General features: G+C 43.6%; 1 long non-coding RNA gene across 1 annotated transcript; it reads right to left on the reverse strand.

Annotated features, from left to right (window-relative positions):
* Positions 1-331: 331 nt before the first annotated feature.
* LOC137546336 (uncharacterized) lies at positions 332-4,873 on the reverse strand. The gene is made up of 3 exons (XR_011026244.1): positions 4,683-4,873; positions 837-906; positions 332-521 (listed from the first exon to the last, which is right to left on the reverse strand). It is a non-coding gene; the product is annotated as an uncharacterized lncRNA (long non-coding RNA).
* Between the last annotated feature and the right edge of the window lie 10,740 nt (positions 4,874-15,613).

Raw genomic sequence — 15,613 nt, forward strand, 5'->3', positions numbered from 1 at the left:
AAGCTGCCTATAACACACACACTGTATATAATATACAGGGGCGTAACCACGGGAACAGCCCCTGCAACTGCACGAGGGCCCAGAGCGCTAAGGGGGCCCCGAATGCTACTTCACTCCCTCCGGTGAAGGGCTCCATCCTTCATATCAGGCATTTTTGTGCCTACACTTGTTATGGATGTGAAGATTTTAATGTCCACACTTGTTTTAGGACCCTCGCAAGTTGGGCCCCGAGGCTGTGAGGGTCACCAAGCATAGGCAAGGGAAAGGGTGAAAACATTGGGAGGCTCCATCAAAGTTTTTTTAGGGTGCCCCAAGATTTGTAGTCCCGCCCCTGATAATATATACTGTATATATAATTGTTTGCAGTTACACTGTCAGAACACTCTGATCATGTGATTGTCATCCCATCATGCTTATGGACACCGTTACAGTGATGTCAGGGAATAAGGTCCTATATTCTGTGTAGTAGCTTTCTCTCTTTCTCATCTACGTATGTAATAAACGCTAACATGTCCAGAGTCCTGTAAAGACAATAAAGTGAGTGTAATATTAGATCAGAGAGATCAAATAGACTTTTCTTTCAGTGCTGTATGGGGTAGTCTGTAGGAATTCACTGGCAAATGTTTTAGAGCAGGTAACATTACACCTTCCTAACCTCACAATGCTCTATAGTGCACCTGAACCATAAACAGACACCTTTAAAACATCCACCCCCCTCTTGTGACTGTACTATTACATTTAGAAGCTGTAAACAAATAAACCATCCTGCAGAAAAAAAAACAAAGTTTCAGGGCCTGGCTGAAATAATTGTAGCAGGTATATGTTACATTATTTACCTTGTAAATGGCAGGATTCTGTCATGTGGTGGGATCTGCGGTGCAGCATAGTCCTGATTTCAAAGCACATCTGTGTAAACATTATCACATCAGTGTAAAACACCAGCCAATGAGTTTGTGCTTTGAACAAAATCTACTTAATTGCTCTGTTAATTCAAAGACACCCAGATCAAAGTTCCTGCTCCTGAGCGCACCAATTTCTCAAGAGCTTTTGTATCCAAATGAATAGAAAGGGCCGATTTGCAGCAGTTTATGGCTCCCACCAAGGGAATTTTTATTGATATTGCTCCAAATAAAAATAAGTGGTGACATAGCTTCAATGCTCTGGCTTCAAGCTGGCAGCCAGTGGGTGCCTTGCTGCAATTGCCTATTCATGGGGAGGGGATTATCTGCTAATGATGTACAGTGAGACCAGCTGAGGTCATAGTTATAGGCTAAATACACATACTGTAAAGCAGGCTCTATGACAGTGCATCCCAGTATATACACCATACCCCTCTCATTAGTTATAAAACTATTTGTACATATATATTTTTTTCATTTATAAAGTACCAACCTATTATGAAATCATGTGCAGTGGCATAGCAATAGGGGGTGCAGAGGTAGTCAGGGCCCGGAGCTACCATAGGAAAAAATAGGCAATTGTCCCAGGGCCCCAGAGCCTGTGGGGGCCCCCAAGGTGTCCCTCCCTCCCAGGGACTCTGCAGAGTCTGTTAAGTTTGGAGGTGATTGGGGAGGGTCAGCAGCCAGCTCAGGGGCCCAGGAGGGAAATTTGGCTGCAACAAAGGGCCTCTGATGCTTTTTTGGGTGGGGGTATCTGTTGGGGGGCCCCCCAGGCTAATTTTGCCCTAGGGCCCAATTGTTACTTGAACCGGCCCTGGAGGTAGTGAACGCATTGGGGCCCTTGGGCCCAAACACAGTCGGGCCCACCCGTCAAACACAGTATTAGCTCTATATTGGTTCTGTGCTGATAAATAATATTCACTTCTATAGTTGAGTTGATTAGTGATCATTAACACGCAGTTTCCAATCCCCTTCTTGCACCTCTGACACTGTGGTTGTCCTTGATTGGTTATATAGTTTTGTATCAATTGTTATCTATAGCAGGGCTTTTCAACCTTTTAACTAATTGTACCACTTTTATCGCCTGAAAATTTTCAAGTACCACCAGTGTGTTTGTGCGCTAGATTGGACGTGATCGAGCTTGGCTTGGCTGTTTCTGCTGGAGCCTGAATGGAGAGCAGCTACTGCGCATGTGCACACCCCGACGAGTAGCACTTTGGGGCACCCAGCGCTGGATTTCCTCTACTGAGGAGGAAGGGGGGAGCCGCTTTAGGATTCAAAGGTCTCCCCTCCCCAAGCAAAGCCAACACCCCCCCCTACCCCCCCCCCGAGGTATTTTTTTCTTACAGTTTCTTTTTAAAAAAAGAGGGAATAGGTAGCCTGGCCCACCACCAGAGAGCTGGGCAGTGACTCGCTGTACTGCCCTGCGGAATAGTTCTCACCTCAGGTCATCGGTAAGCCAGCCGCAGTGAAGAGACAGCCAGGCAAACGGTGCACAGTGACGGCATGTATACTTCAAATACAGGAAGTGAGCAGTGATGTCACTTTCTGTATCTGCGCCATCACTGTGCACTGTTCGCCTGGCTCTCTCTTCCCCACTGATCCGAGGTCTGAAGTATGCCGCAGGGCAGCACACCATGGTGCGAGGGAGGGGGAGTCAAACTTAGTGGAGGGAGGATAGGTCAAGAACAAGGGGCAGGCGGGCAATAAAGTTGCAGGCAAACCTGGTATGTACCACCTGGCGAACAGCAAAGTACCACTGGTGGTATGCGTACCACAGGTTGAAAAGCCCTGATCTATAGCATGCTTGTGGGGCCCCAATGCTAAACTTGCACTGGGGCCCACGGCTTCATAAGCTACGCCACTGATCATGTGTAGTTGTGTTATAAATAAAAGGTGCAAATGAAAAACTTAAATACTGTATATAGCACATAGTGTGATGCAAGCAAACTCAATTCAAATTGTACAGGTATGTAGCTTTGAATTGGAACAATCAAATACACGTCCTATTATTTATTATTATTGATTTATAAAGCACCAGCATGTTCCGTGGCGCTGTACAAAGTAAGAAACAAATATGGGGTGCATAATAATACAGACAATGGTGCACACCAAATATGAACATATGTAACATGATAAATCCTAGACGCAAAAGCGTGAGAGAGCCCTGCCCTTGCAAGCTTATAATCAAAAGAAATGGGGCGGAGGGGCAAGAGGTGGGGTAATATATGGTATTCATACAGGCAGTGTGTTTTTAGATTATCTAGGGAGGAGTACAATTTGATCAGAGGTGGAAGGGGAAATGGCCTAAGTTACAAGGTCACAATAAAAAAGAAAAAAATAAAGTGTTTTTTTTCAGTTAGGTTTTAACCCCTACCTAGCCTATTAACCCCTTGTTAACCCCTGTAATACATATACCAGTTGAAACACCTCCCACCTGGAACTAAACACCTCCCGCCTGTTTGACTCGCACCTAGAACTAGCAGCCAGTTGAAGCAGCCTGATGATAATAGTCAGTAGGTAGGTCAGGCAGTCTGGAGCTACCAGTCAGTTGGAGCAGTCTGGTGCTAACAGTCAATTGGGAGGTCAGGCAGTGTACAGCTAACAGTCAGTTGAAGCAGTCTGAAGCTAACAGTCAGTTGCAAGGTTAGGCATTCTGGTTCTAACAGTCAATTGGGAGGTCAGGTGCTAACAGTCAGTTAGGTCTAGTGTGAAATGACCATTACTTCATCAGTGTAAAGCATATAAGTCCTGAATAAACATGTAAGGTACTATGCATGTTCAGGGAGACACATTAACACAGTTGCTAGAGCATATGACCTGAAGTCATGTACCCATTTTTATGTCCATCATTTGACCTCGTCCACAACCTGTTGTGACCACATCCGCATTTTCCATGCTGCGCTATATGCGTCACACATTTCCCCTGTTCTCTTTTGCAGGTGTAATGAGCCTCATATTTTCTCCCTGTGACCATATTTTTGCCCATGAGGACCCATATAATGTGTATAAAGATATATATTATACTATGTACTGTACCTTTATGATTCAGTAATGTTCTTTTGATCTCTTTAGCTAATCAGATGAGGCAGCTTCCTCACCATGGATCAAGCACCTGCATAGCACCATCACCAGTGAATTCCAGGAGCTGGTCCCTGTATGCAGGCCGTAATAATTACACATCAGTCACAGGGTTGTCACACATCCCTCCAGGCAGTAGTTTGGCAGATTTACTAAACCGATTTTCAAAGTTTTGAGGAGTTTTCTGTCATGTTTAAGTCTAGTCAGAAGACCCTCTCATTTCTAAAACCTGTAGCCACCGCTTAGTCACCTGGAACTCAGCCAGCATTACTCATTTGGTTAGTCATGTTTCCTACTACTAAGGAAAGTGTCAGAAATGCCTTGAGGAGTTTCCTGTGTCATCCCCCTGGACTAAGCACTACAACACGTTACGTAGACTGGCACGCTGTTGGAGTGTAGTCAGTCTACATCCATATATGTATGTAAATAGCAGCTATTAGGTAGTGCGCCCTGAGGTAAAATAAGGGGAAACTGTCTATATACTCAGTGAAGTAAATATACAGGGTTCCGCGTACAGCCTTTAGTGTTAAAAATACCTCCATGCATTATGTCATTTTTCAAAAACATAGAAGAGTTTGCTAGCTGTAAAATGTAACTTTATTCTTTAAAGATTCGTTTGAAAAAAAAATCTATGAATTATTTTTTTTTTTTAAATAATACATCCGTTTATAAACTTGAGAAATAATAAATGTTTCCCTTTACCATATTTTCTTGATTTCCAACTCCCATTCTGATTTTTATTAAGCACGATTCACGTATCAATGTCTAATCTCTGTAAAAGAAAGGAATTTAATTTCAGGTAACATCAAAATTCAGCATTGATTTACTCATTAACCCCTTTGGGACTTGCTGGTTGTGGCCCATTAAGGTCCAGAGTCTTTTTTTCTGTTTTAGTGGTATGATCACTGTGATTGGCTCACAAGGATTATTGCTCGGCCTGGTGCTAAATGCAATTGAATTAGGCAAGTTAGTGAAGTGCATAGGGCCCCTGGTCTCCCAGAGTGCACTGAGAGGAGAAGGCTTCGTGACATCATAGCCTAGGCTAAAACATCACTGGGAGGGCGGAGCTACATACCAATGCACAGTAATATATAGATATAGGAAGTTTTTCTGATGCTGAAAACGGGATCATTAACATAATATTGGGTATCCTGAATAGAGCTGTACATTCTTCTATGTGTCCTTGCGGTGCCTCTTTATTAACTAATTATACTTTAAAAAGACACAATCCACCACTGCTTTCCTCCAAATTTGGACTTCCTCTTTGAACCATACATACACCTCTGACAATGATATTTCACAAACATGCTTAGTACTCTGAGAATTTATCACAAATGGATCACTTTTGAGTGAAAACCTGGCTCAGTCACACCAATCGTGGTCGTCTGTGCATGTGCGGGACCTATGCGCATGTGCAGAAGACCGCGACTGACGCGACTGAGCCAGCTATCGGGGCTGATTGCGGCTGAACGGCAGACCACGGGAGGAACGGCGAGGGACTCACACGTGCTAATGGGGCTGGAGGAAGCAACGTGTAAGTATTGAGTCTTAGTATAGTGACAGCTCTGGTACAGTTAAAGCCTTGTGCTAGTAATCTAGTGGATGCTTTTGGGCGGGAGGAAGCTTTTGTGGGGTTGGTAACTAGAATGAATGTCCCCCCTGCCCTGCAAAAAGATAGCAGGTAAATATTACGCTATTTTGCATGGTTGGGAGCGGAGGAATGGGGCCCAATAAGCTCCCCCCCCCTCCACTGCAATCTATTATTACACCCCTGTGTATAGTGGCCAGAGATCTGGTTGTCTTGGATGAGCACAAACTAAGTGCAATATTCTCCTCCTTACCCAACCTGCTCTAAGCCTTAGGTTCTCAACACATGGTACAGTTACCCTTAGGGGGTACTTACATTGGGGTCAGGGGGTACTTAAATTTGTTACTGTCAATCTATTATATTATTTTGGAAAAAAAAATAATATAATAAACCATGTATAAATTAACCTGAATAAGTATAGTGAATTAGAAGCATCAAGGAATGTTTGAAAAGCACTCGTTTCCACTAGTGCGAATCCGCATGCGGGCACTGCACGCGGATTCGCATAGGCAATGTCAGTGGATGGGGCTGTTTCCACTTCTGCGGGTGCGGCAGCGTTTTTTGAAGCGGCAGAAATCAGATTTCGCGTGCAGAAGGAATGTGCACGAATCGCCGCTAATGTATCTTAATAGGGAAATCGCATGCGGGGTGACCATGCGTTTTTTGACGCGAAATCGCATGCGATTTCGCATAGGTAATAATGTTAATTTACACCAGCAGTGACATGGTTAAATTCGCATATACCTTACCTATGCGGAATCGTATGCGAAATCACGGCAAAAACGCATGCGGAATCGCACCCGCATGCGATTTCGTCCGCGGTGGAATGCAGGCGATTCCGCACCGCACTAGTGGAAACGAGCCCTAATACACAATTATGAAGAGTTCCTAAGCAATATATATATGAGCCAATGGGTACTTGAGATTATGCAACTCACAACAGGGGATACCTGGCCAAAAAACACTGTTCTAAGCCCCTCTGCCATGCACTCTGCAGCGATCCCTCCTGCCCCTCCACAGCAATAGAATACATCACTAGACTGTAAGCTTGTGACACATCTGTAAAGCACTTAGCTCCTAAGTATTGGCCCAGGGATCGAGAACCAATCTCTGCAGGTGACAGTACTATTGCGTCTGTAGGCACCTTTAGTGCCTATGTTCTTTTAGATATTCTAGGATAGCAATAGGTCAAAATCCCAGTCTAGTAAAACTCCATGTGACCTCTGCAATTGTATTTTGTATATTTGCTGAGCCATGCTACTATTGTATGATGTAGCTAGAAATCACTGAGCCCCTTTGCAAAATTTTGATTGAGCACCTCTATTCCAAAAAAAAAAAATACATAAATCAGTATTAGGTAGCATTTGTGCTCATAACCTTTCTCAGATGTGCCCCACAATTAGCAGTATTAGGTAGTCCTGAGAATAGGTGGACAGATGTGCCCCCAAATAGTAGTAGGGACCTCAAGTATTAGGTAACCAAAGATGCCACCAATATTAGGTAGCCAGTGGGGCCCACAGGATTAGGTAGCCAAAGTTAGCCCTCCAGTATAGGTAGCCTGAGGTAGTTCCTTCCCAGTATAGGTAGCTAGAGGTGCCCCCAAGTATTAGGTAGCCTGAGGTAGTTCCCAGTATAGGTAGCCTGAGGTAGTTCCCAGTATAGGTAGCCTGAGGTAGTTCCCAGTATAGGTAGCCTGAGGTAGTTTCCAGTATAGGTATTAGGTAGCCAGAGCTAACACCCTAGCATAGGTAGACAGAGGTTTCCCTCAAGATTTGGTAAACAGAGGTGCCTCCACTATTAAGTAATCAGATGGGCGCCCAGTATTAAGTAGCCAGAGATAACCCCTGAGTATAGGTAGCCCTTTAGTATAGGTAGCTAGAGGAGCCTCCCAGTGTTTGGTAGCCAAAGCTAGAATTGCCTCAGTTTTAGTTAGCCAGAAGTAGACCCCCCTCTATAGTCAGAGATGCACTCCAGTATTTGGTAGCCAGAGGGGCCTCAGTATTATGTATCCAAAGATAGCATCCCCAGTATTAGGCAACCAGAGGGGCCCCACATGCAAAGTGGGGAGCAGAGCCACTTTAGGTGTACTTTAAGCTTTCATTTACATAAACACAAACAATGGACATTTGTATTGATGGTCTGCTGCTCCCACATACTACATTGTAACCACCACTCATGCTTCATCTTGGCATTCTTCGCGCAAAATTTACCCACTAGTCAGAAACAAGAAGTAACACAATAGTAAACATGGAAAAAATTGTGTCCAAACATCATAGATGTTTATAAGGTGTCCTCCACCCATCAATGCTGCTGTGGTGCGGTAAACATGATGCCAAAACAAACGCCACTGCTGTTTCCTATGGTTCCATTGAGTGCTACAGCCCTAATTTTCACCACCGTAAAGGAATGGGTTTTCAATGAAAAAAAAGACACTTGGAAGACAAAAGAATGAGCCCTTACATCCATGGCAAAGGACTATGCTTGCTAGGTTTCTCATTTAATAGCCACCATTACTGTCTCATTCTCTGTCTCCAACACGTAAGGATGCCAGAATCCAATTAACCTACTATCACACACGGGAAGAAAGGGAACAGCAAAATCCACTAAGACATATAAGCCCAAAGCAGCAGTGGTAACCCCTGACTCAGAACCCTGATGGGAATTATAAGTAGGTGCCAGATACTAGTGACAACATATCAGGATTCTATTTAGGACACATGAAAAAGATGAAGCCTGTGAGGTCCTGAAAACTCCTGTTTGACGCGGACTGTGTTGAGTGGTAATTTATGCTGAGCCAATGCAGGTGCTCTGCCATCAAACTGAACTGCTGACATGTTTACGAGGCTTGAGTTAAATACCGCCAAAAATATAATTGGACCCATTACATTGTATTGAATTACAAAAGCATTACTGGGTAGCATTGTCATGAAATTACCTTTATAGTATGCATTTTCATCAAAAAGACTTTGTCCTTTAATATCGTTCTACGTTTCTGTCTTGATTTATTTAATAATGAAAAAAAATGAATGCTGTTTAGCTATCGTTACTCATCATACTAAATATACGGTATATACCTCCTGCAGATACACATATGGTCTTCTATAAGCTTAGGTAGGGCTCTACTCAAAACATGTATTGCGTCATTGTGTTTTAATCAGGAGTGTAACAATAACCCCTGTGACCCCCAAGTTCATCGGGGAGGAGCCAAGGTGACTGTGGGAGCACTCCTCCTTCCTTTCTCCACCCTCATGCAGGGGAAGCCTCTGGATCCTAATGGCTTTCCCATCGTCATGCACTGTGCACAGTATCATTCCAGCGCTAGCTCCTCCGCAGCAACACAGGCCATAATATTTACCTTCACCTTGGGCTCCAGCGAAAATAGCCAAGTCCCAATGGGTCCGCTGTACCGCGCAGGCGTGAACTGTCTGCACCTGCGCAGTAGTGTAGACCTGATTTGGCTCAGCTATTTCCTCAGGAGCCCATCGGAAAGCCACTACTGCATCTGTGTGCACTGCTGACAAGAGCTTGTCAGCAGATCTGGTGAGGAGGACAGGGGAAACCTCTGTAGAATCAAGAAGTTTCCCCCTTCCACATTGATGCACCACAGCTCCCAGCATGCCCACCATTGAGGCACCACAGCTGACTCTGCCTGGGGGACATCAAGGACACCCCAGAATAGATTCGGGGCATGTGCCACTGATCTTTGGGGCTAGAAAAGCCCCTGGCTCAGAGAGAGAAGGAAGTGAGAAATAATAGGTAAGACCATGTGGTGCAGGGGACACAACGTTGTCAGAAACTGCTTTTATGATGGGAGGTAAGCAGTTTAGTGAGGAAATTCTACTTGCAGGCTTTTTATAGTTTAACACAAGTTCTATGGAGAAAATTATGCTGTCCCTATTACACAACTGATAATAGGTACAGATGCCACACATTTTGCTACAGTGCCTTTTTAACAGAGCATCCAGTTACCCAACAGCCAATCATATAATGGTTGTTTATTTATTGTTTCCAATCAGTTTCCAGAAAATGTATTTAGACAATACGGGTATTTGATCAGATCGTTTGTTGGATTGTAAGTTAACATCTGCTTGCTTGATTATAAGTTAACATCTGTTTTTTTTTCATTTAAGACCCATTTAAGACCCTATGGTTAGGTGACTGCTTTCCTGTCTAGCAGTAATACTGTATAGTGTGCATTTTTACTTCCTCAATAATGCCGTCACAAACAGGGCTTTATAAAGTTGTGACCACACCCTTTTGATTAAGCTGTAGATACCGGCCAAGCACATGGGGGTTGATTCACTATAACAAATAGCATGCCTTACCAGTGTTAACATACCATATCAAAGTTAATGTGCCTTATCAGATTTAACACGCCTTATAAGAGTAGCATAGTGAGCTCTACAAACTTATGCCTGCTAATTGGCAATGATGAGAGCGCCACTCGTCCTGCCCTGAGCCCCTGTGGGTCCAATCACTTTAAAGGACATTATTCCCGCACTTTGATTGGTCCAATAGGCTGCCTGTCAAGTCTCCTGTCAAGTGACATGCAGCCTATTGGGCCAATTAAAATGCGGGGATAATGTCCTTTAAAGTGGTTGGACCCGCAGAGGCTCAGGGCAGGACGAATGTAGCTCCCGTCATTGCCAATTAGCAGGCATAAGTTTGTAGCGCTCGCTATGCTACTCTGTTAAGGCACGCTAACCCTGATAAGGCATGTTAACTCTGATAAGGCACACTATTTGTTATAGTGAATCAACCCCAAGGTGTCTTGCTGATACGCTGGCTTCTGCATCTTGTCTGCTGCACACCTGCATTACTTTACCTGTTCCTCTACTGGCAATAGCTGGTGCACTTCTGTTACTGTTCACCTCCACTACGATACTGATGTCACCGGGTCTCACTGGATACCTCCAGTTGGTCTACCAAAGATGCAAAGACTCTCTTGGCAACTAGTAAGCTGTGTTCATATTACCCAATTCCATCAGCAGATACCAGAGATCTAGTACTGCATGCTAGTTTTGTTGCATCAATCACAGTCACTGCTGCTTTTGGACTTTAAATTAACCTCACACAGTGTAACGGGACATTTTCCTTACAACTATGCTGCTTTTGACTTCCCTATGCAGACTGATTTAGCTTAGCCTGCCTGCTTTGATTGGTTTATATTGCTTACAGTGTCTGTTGCCGGCCAACTGGCAGTCCTGCTCGGATTGCATCAGCCTTGTGGATACGTTCGCTTTGGACTGAAGTTCCTATGCCTTATATCAGTAAAATGTCATAATTTTATTATAGAAAAGCAGAAAAACCACATATACATATATTTAAAAAATGGCAACCTTGACTCCAACTGGCTACACAATCACAGCTGCACATGCAGACATACACACCACCACTGCCCAGTGCAAATCCACGCTTATGCCTGGTACACAGCATGCAATTTCTCGCCAGATAGATGGTCCAATTAATAATTTCCAACAGGTCCAATCTGATTTCTAATCACTTCTAATCAAAATAAATCAGAAAAATGATCGGAAATCAGATCGGACCTGTGGTTTTTCTGCTCTTCTATAATAAAATTTAGACATTTTACTGATATATTGGTATTCTGCATTGCTTGCAGCATACACTTCCTATCTTTTTTCTCCTGTTTTTTTGTTCAGGGGTTTATAAAGTCCTCAGATCAGAAACCATCTATGATATGCACTGATGCACTACAGGGTCACTTTAACAGAGAACACCTGACTGGTTGAACTGGGCAGCTGCTCCACTCTGATCTATTTTTCTTTTGTACCTGTTTAGTAAAGTGGCCACCTTGCCTTGATGGTAGGGTCACACTAGCGGCTGCGGAAAAAACTGCAGCATTTTCCAGCAGCAGAATCATCATTCCTGGCCGCAGAGAACAGCTGACTGTCGGCAAAGGGGAATCGTATGCGTTTTGCGATAAAAAGCAACAGTGTTGTCTTTTCTCCCCATGATGTAAAACCGCTCTGCGGAAAACGTGTTTGGAAAAATGAATGTGATTTGTGCCAAGTGTGACCCTAGCCTGAGGAGTAACGCTAGATAATTTATTACAGCTGTAGAAAACAATAATGCATTGTGGTGTCAGTTAGGTGTCAGCTGTCATCTAGATGGCAATACTCTGGGCTCAGTACAATAAAACGTTGTATATAAGAACATTAACTTTATTGAGAGGAAAAGTGTAAACTACCCAACTGGAAGACTGCTGAGTTAAGTTGCGTACACACGCACTACTATAAGGAACGATGGGTCCGTCAGACCCTCCTGCTGGGCGGGTGTTCCAGCGACAGTAGAGCGTGTGTACAGTCTGTCGGCAGACTGATAACACTGTTTCTGAACGATCCGCTCAGCGGATCGTTCAGAAACAGTGTTATCAGTTGCCGACAGACTGATAACACGCTCTACTATCGCTGGAACGCCCGCCCAGCGGGAGGGTCTGACGGACCCATCGTTCCTTATAGTAGTGCGTGTGTACGCAACTTAAAGAGAATCTGTATTGTTAAAATCGCACAAAAGTAAACATACCAGTGCGTTAGGGGACATCTCCTATTACCCTCTGTCACAATTTCGCTGCTCCCCGCCGCATTAAAAGTGGTTAAAAACAGTTTTAAAAAGTTTGTTTATAAACAAACAAAATGGCCACCAAAACAGGAAGTAGGTTGATGTACAGTATGTCCACACATAGAAAATACATCCATACACAAGCAGGCTGTATACAGACTTCCTTTTGAATCTCAAGAGATCATTTGTGTGTTTCTTTCCCCCCTGAGGGGGGGAGTGCATAGCAGAACCACAACACTGAAGAACTTGGCAGCCTTCCAGACACAGGCTGACAAGTCTGACAAGGGAAAGATACATTGATTTATTACAGAGACTGTGATAGCAGAAAGTGCTGCAGTTAGCCAGAACACATTAGAATAGCTTTTGGAACTTGTAGGATGATAAAAAACAGGATGCAATTTTTGTTACGGAGTCTCTTTAAGGGCTTGTTTCCATCTGCAAGATTTTAGCCGCGATTCGGGAAACACACCGCAATGTGTGATCGCATGAAAATCAGAAGTGCATAGACTGCACTGTCTGACATTTCCATAGATGCATTGCGAAATTGCAGAGCATAGTTGCATGCGTTTCGGCACGTCTGCGCAGCGATCCCATTCATTACAAATGAATGGCATTTAAAGAGCCTATGGCGGAATCGCGGTGCAACGCAGAACTGTGCGTCACTAAGGCCACCTGCTTTGCAAGTGGAAAAGAGTCCTAATGTGGTAACTGCTGATATGACACTATGGCCTCAATTCACTAAGCATTGCCGCATTCGGTAATGCAGAAAACAGCTGATTTTACTGATCACCTTTGCCAAATGCCAATTCAGTAAACCTATTACCCCACTCAAAAGCAAAAGTACCGCCTAGTGAGGTAAATATCTCAAGAAATGACAAGAAATTGCAATTCACAAAGATTAACACATTTGATAAATCAAGCAAAAGTGTTCTGTATTTTTCTCCAGCTCTGACCAGCCGATAACTCACACTCTTCATGCTGTAACATATTGACAGATGTAGCAGGCAGCCAATAGGGAGAGCCAGGCAGCCAATATGGAGAGCCACACAGCCCTCTTCTCAACTGATTTGGTCTGATACCCTGGAAGGCAGGACTTCACTCTGGCAGAGCAAGGAAAGGAAATATTTTAAGGCTTTTCTGCATCCCTTTAGATGTGAATATATGTATACTCTGATACAGAAGAGCTCCCCCTGGTGGCTGCAGCACATCTAAAGGGATGCCGGGGATGTTTTGGACAGAAAACCCTGACTCATGCACACAGCTTCCTGCCTGACTGCTGACCTGCTCTACAGCTGGTAAGTGACACTTACCGAGCACAGCTTAGTGAATTGAAGCATGTTTGTTCAGTAAATTACCAAACTTTTACCTCATGGGGAAAATCTTAGTGAATTTGGGAAAAAAAAGTGTAACAGAATGCTGTATTTTACCAACCTAAATTATTTTACCAAACTGCCCATAGTGAATTGAGGCCTATGTGTGAAGACGCAACAATGTGAGACATTAGTAGTAGAGGGCCAAGGTGATACCATGATCCAAGAGACAATTTTTACCCATTTGGCACTTATTTCCTCTGAATACAGTACAGAGGACAAAAGTGAATATAAGGTACAGTGAGGCTTAAGAGGTTGAATCTGATGAACACTAGATAAATATGTAGTTTTGCTACAATAACAGATTATTTCAAGGGTGGGGAGCACTTATACCTGGGGACAGACTATGAGCTACAAGAATGTAATCAATGCATCAAAAAATGTGTAAATCAGATAGTCATACAGTGACGGCCAGACACACACTTGCAAGAATGAGGAACACTAGAGAAACTCAGTGCTGGAATGAAGATCAACAGCTTAGATTCTGATAGTCACACTGCTACTGGAATAAACAGGCTGATGTGGCAGTTTATATTGCATGAGGGACACTGTTGTGCAGAAAAGCTAATTCAGGGATGCAGATCATACTAATGTAACCTATACATACAGCAATCTGATGGAGCAATCTTTGGATAGTTTTCCAACGCTAAGGCTACTTTCGCAGTAGGACGTTGCGTTTTATGCGACGTTAAGGTCGCACAACGCAGCCCTAACTCAGCGCATATACAGTTTCACAGTGCGATGTTAAAGTCGCACGTTAGAAAATGTATATACTATGGAACGAAAAAGGCACACGTGGAACATTTTAAATAAGAAAAAAAACATCACTGAGCAATTTCCAACACAAGTAACTCAGCAGATTTATAGCTAAATGCACAGCATGCAGCACTTTCTAATAACGCTACACGTTACACACTAACGCACCGTGTGCACTGTGAATGTCACACAGACTTTGCATTGCTGTGCGTTACTCTGCGTTATAAAATTTTATAAGGTGCGACTTTAACGTCGCACTGTGAAAGAGGCCTAAAGGTAGCCTCACATGTTACAATTTTTCTGTCTGATTTTACTGTTTGCTTTCACTTATGAAATTGCTCCCAAAATGCTGCATGCAGAGTAAGTAAGTGGGAAATCGCAATAGCTTCTGTGAGATCATGGTCAATCGCTTTCAGCAGCAATTCCTATGAAGCATAAATTGCTGTTAAAAGCACTCTAGTGGGTTTCAGGCCAAAGGGCTAGGACCCACTAAAACATACATGGCAAACTCTGGCCCGCAGAGCCATCAAATTTAACCCCCAGGTGGTTTCCCCCTTTGCATTATGTTTGACCCACTCTAGACCACCAGCGAAGCTACCGGTTCATATCTCAGCCAGGGCACTATCTGCACAGAGTTTGTATGTTCCTCTGTGCACTCTGGTTTCCTACCACATCCCAAAAACATACATACACTCACCTAAAGGATTATTAAGAACACCTGTTCAATTTCTCATTAATGCAATTATCTAATCAACCAATCACATGGCAGTTGCTTCAATGCATCTAGGGGTGCGGTCCTGGTCAAGACAACTTCCTGAACTCCAAACTGAATGTCAGAATGGGAAAGAAAGGTGATTTAAGCAATTTTGAGTGTGGCTTGGTTGTTGGTGCCAGACGGGCCGGTCTGAGTATTTCACAATCTACTCAGTTACTGGGATTTTCACGCACAATCATTTCTACTGTTTACAAAGAATGGTGTGAAAAGGGAATAACATCTAGTATGCGGCAGTCCTGTGGGCGAAAATGCCTTGTTGATGCTAGAGGTCAGAGGAGAATGGGCCAACTGATTCAAGCTGATAGAAGAGCGACGTTGACTGAAATAACCAGTTAAAACCGAGGTATGCAGCAAAGCATTTGTGAAGCCACAACAGGCACAACCTTGAGGTGGATGGGCTACAACAGCAGAAGACCCCACCAAGTACCACTCATCTCCACTACAAATAGAAAAAAGAGGCTACAATTTGCACGAGCTCACCAAAATTGGACAGTTGAAGAATGGAAAAATGTTGCCTGGTCTGATGAGTCTTGATAGAGTCAGAATTTGGTGTAAACAGAAT

The sequence above is a fragment of the Hyperolius riggenbachi genome, chromosome 1 (genome assembly GCF_040937935.1).
Source record: "Hyperolius riggenbachi isolate aHypRig1 chromosome 1, aHypRig1.pri, whole genome shotgun sequence".
Taxonomy (NCBI): domain Eukaryota; kingdom Metazoa; phylum Chordata; class Amphibia; order Anura; family Hyperoliidae; genus Hyperolius; species Hyperolius riggenbachi.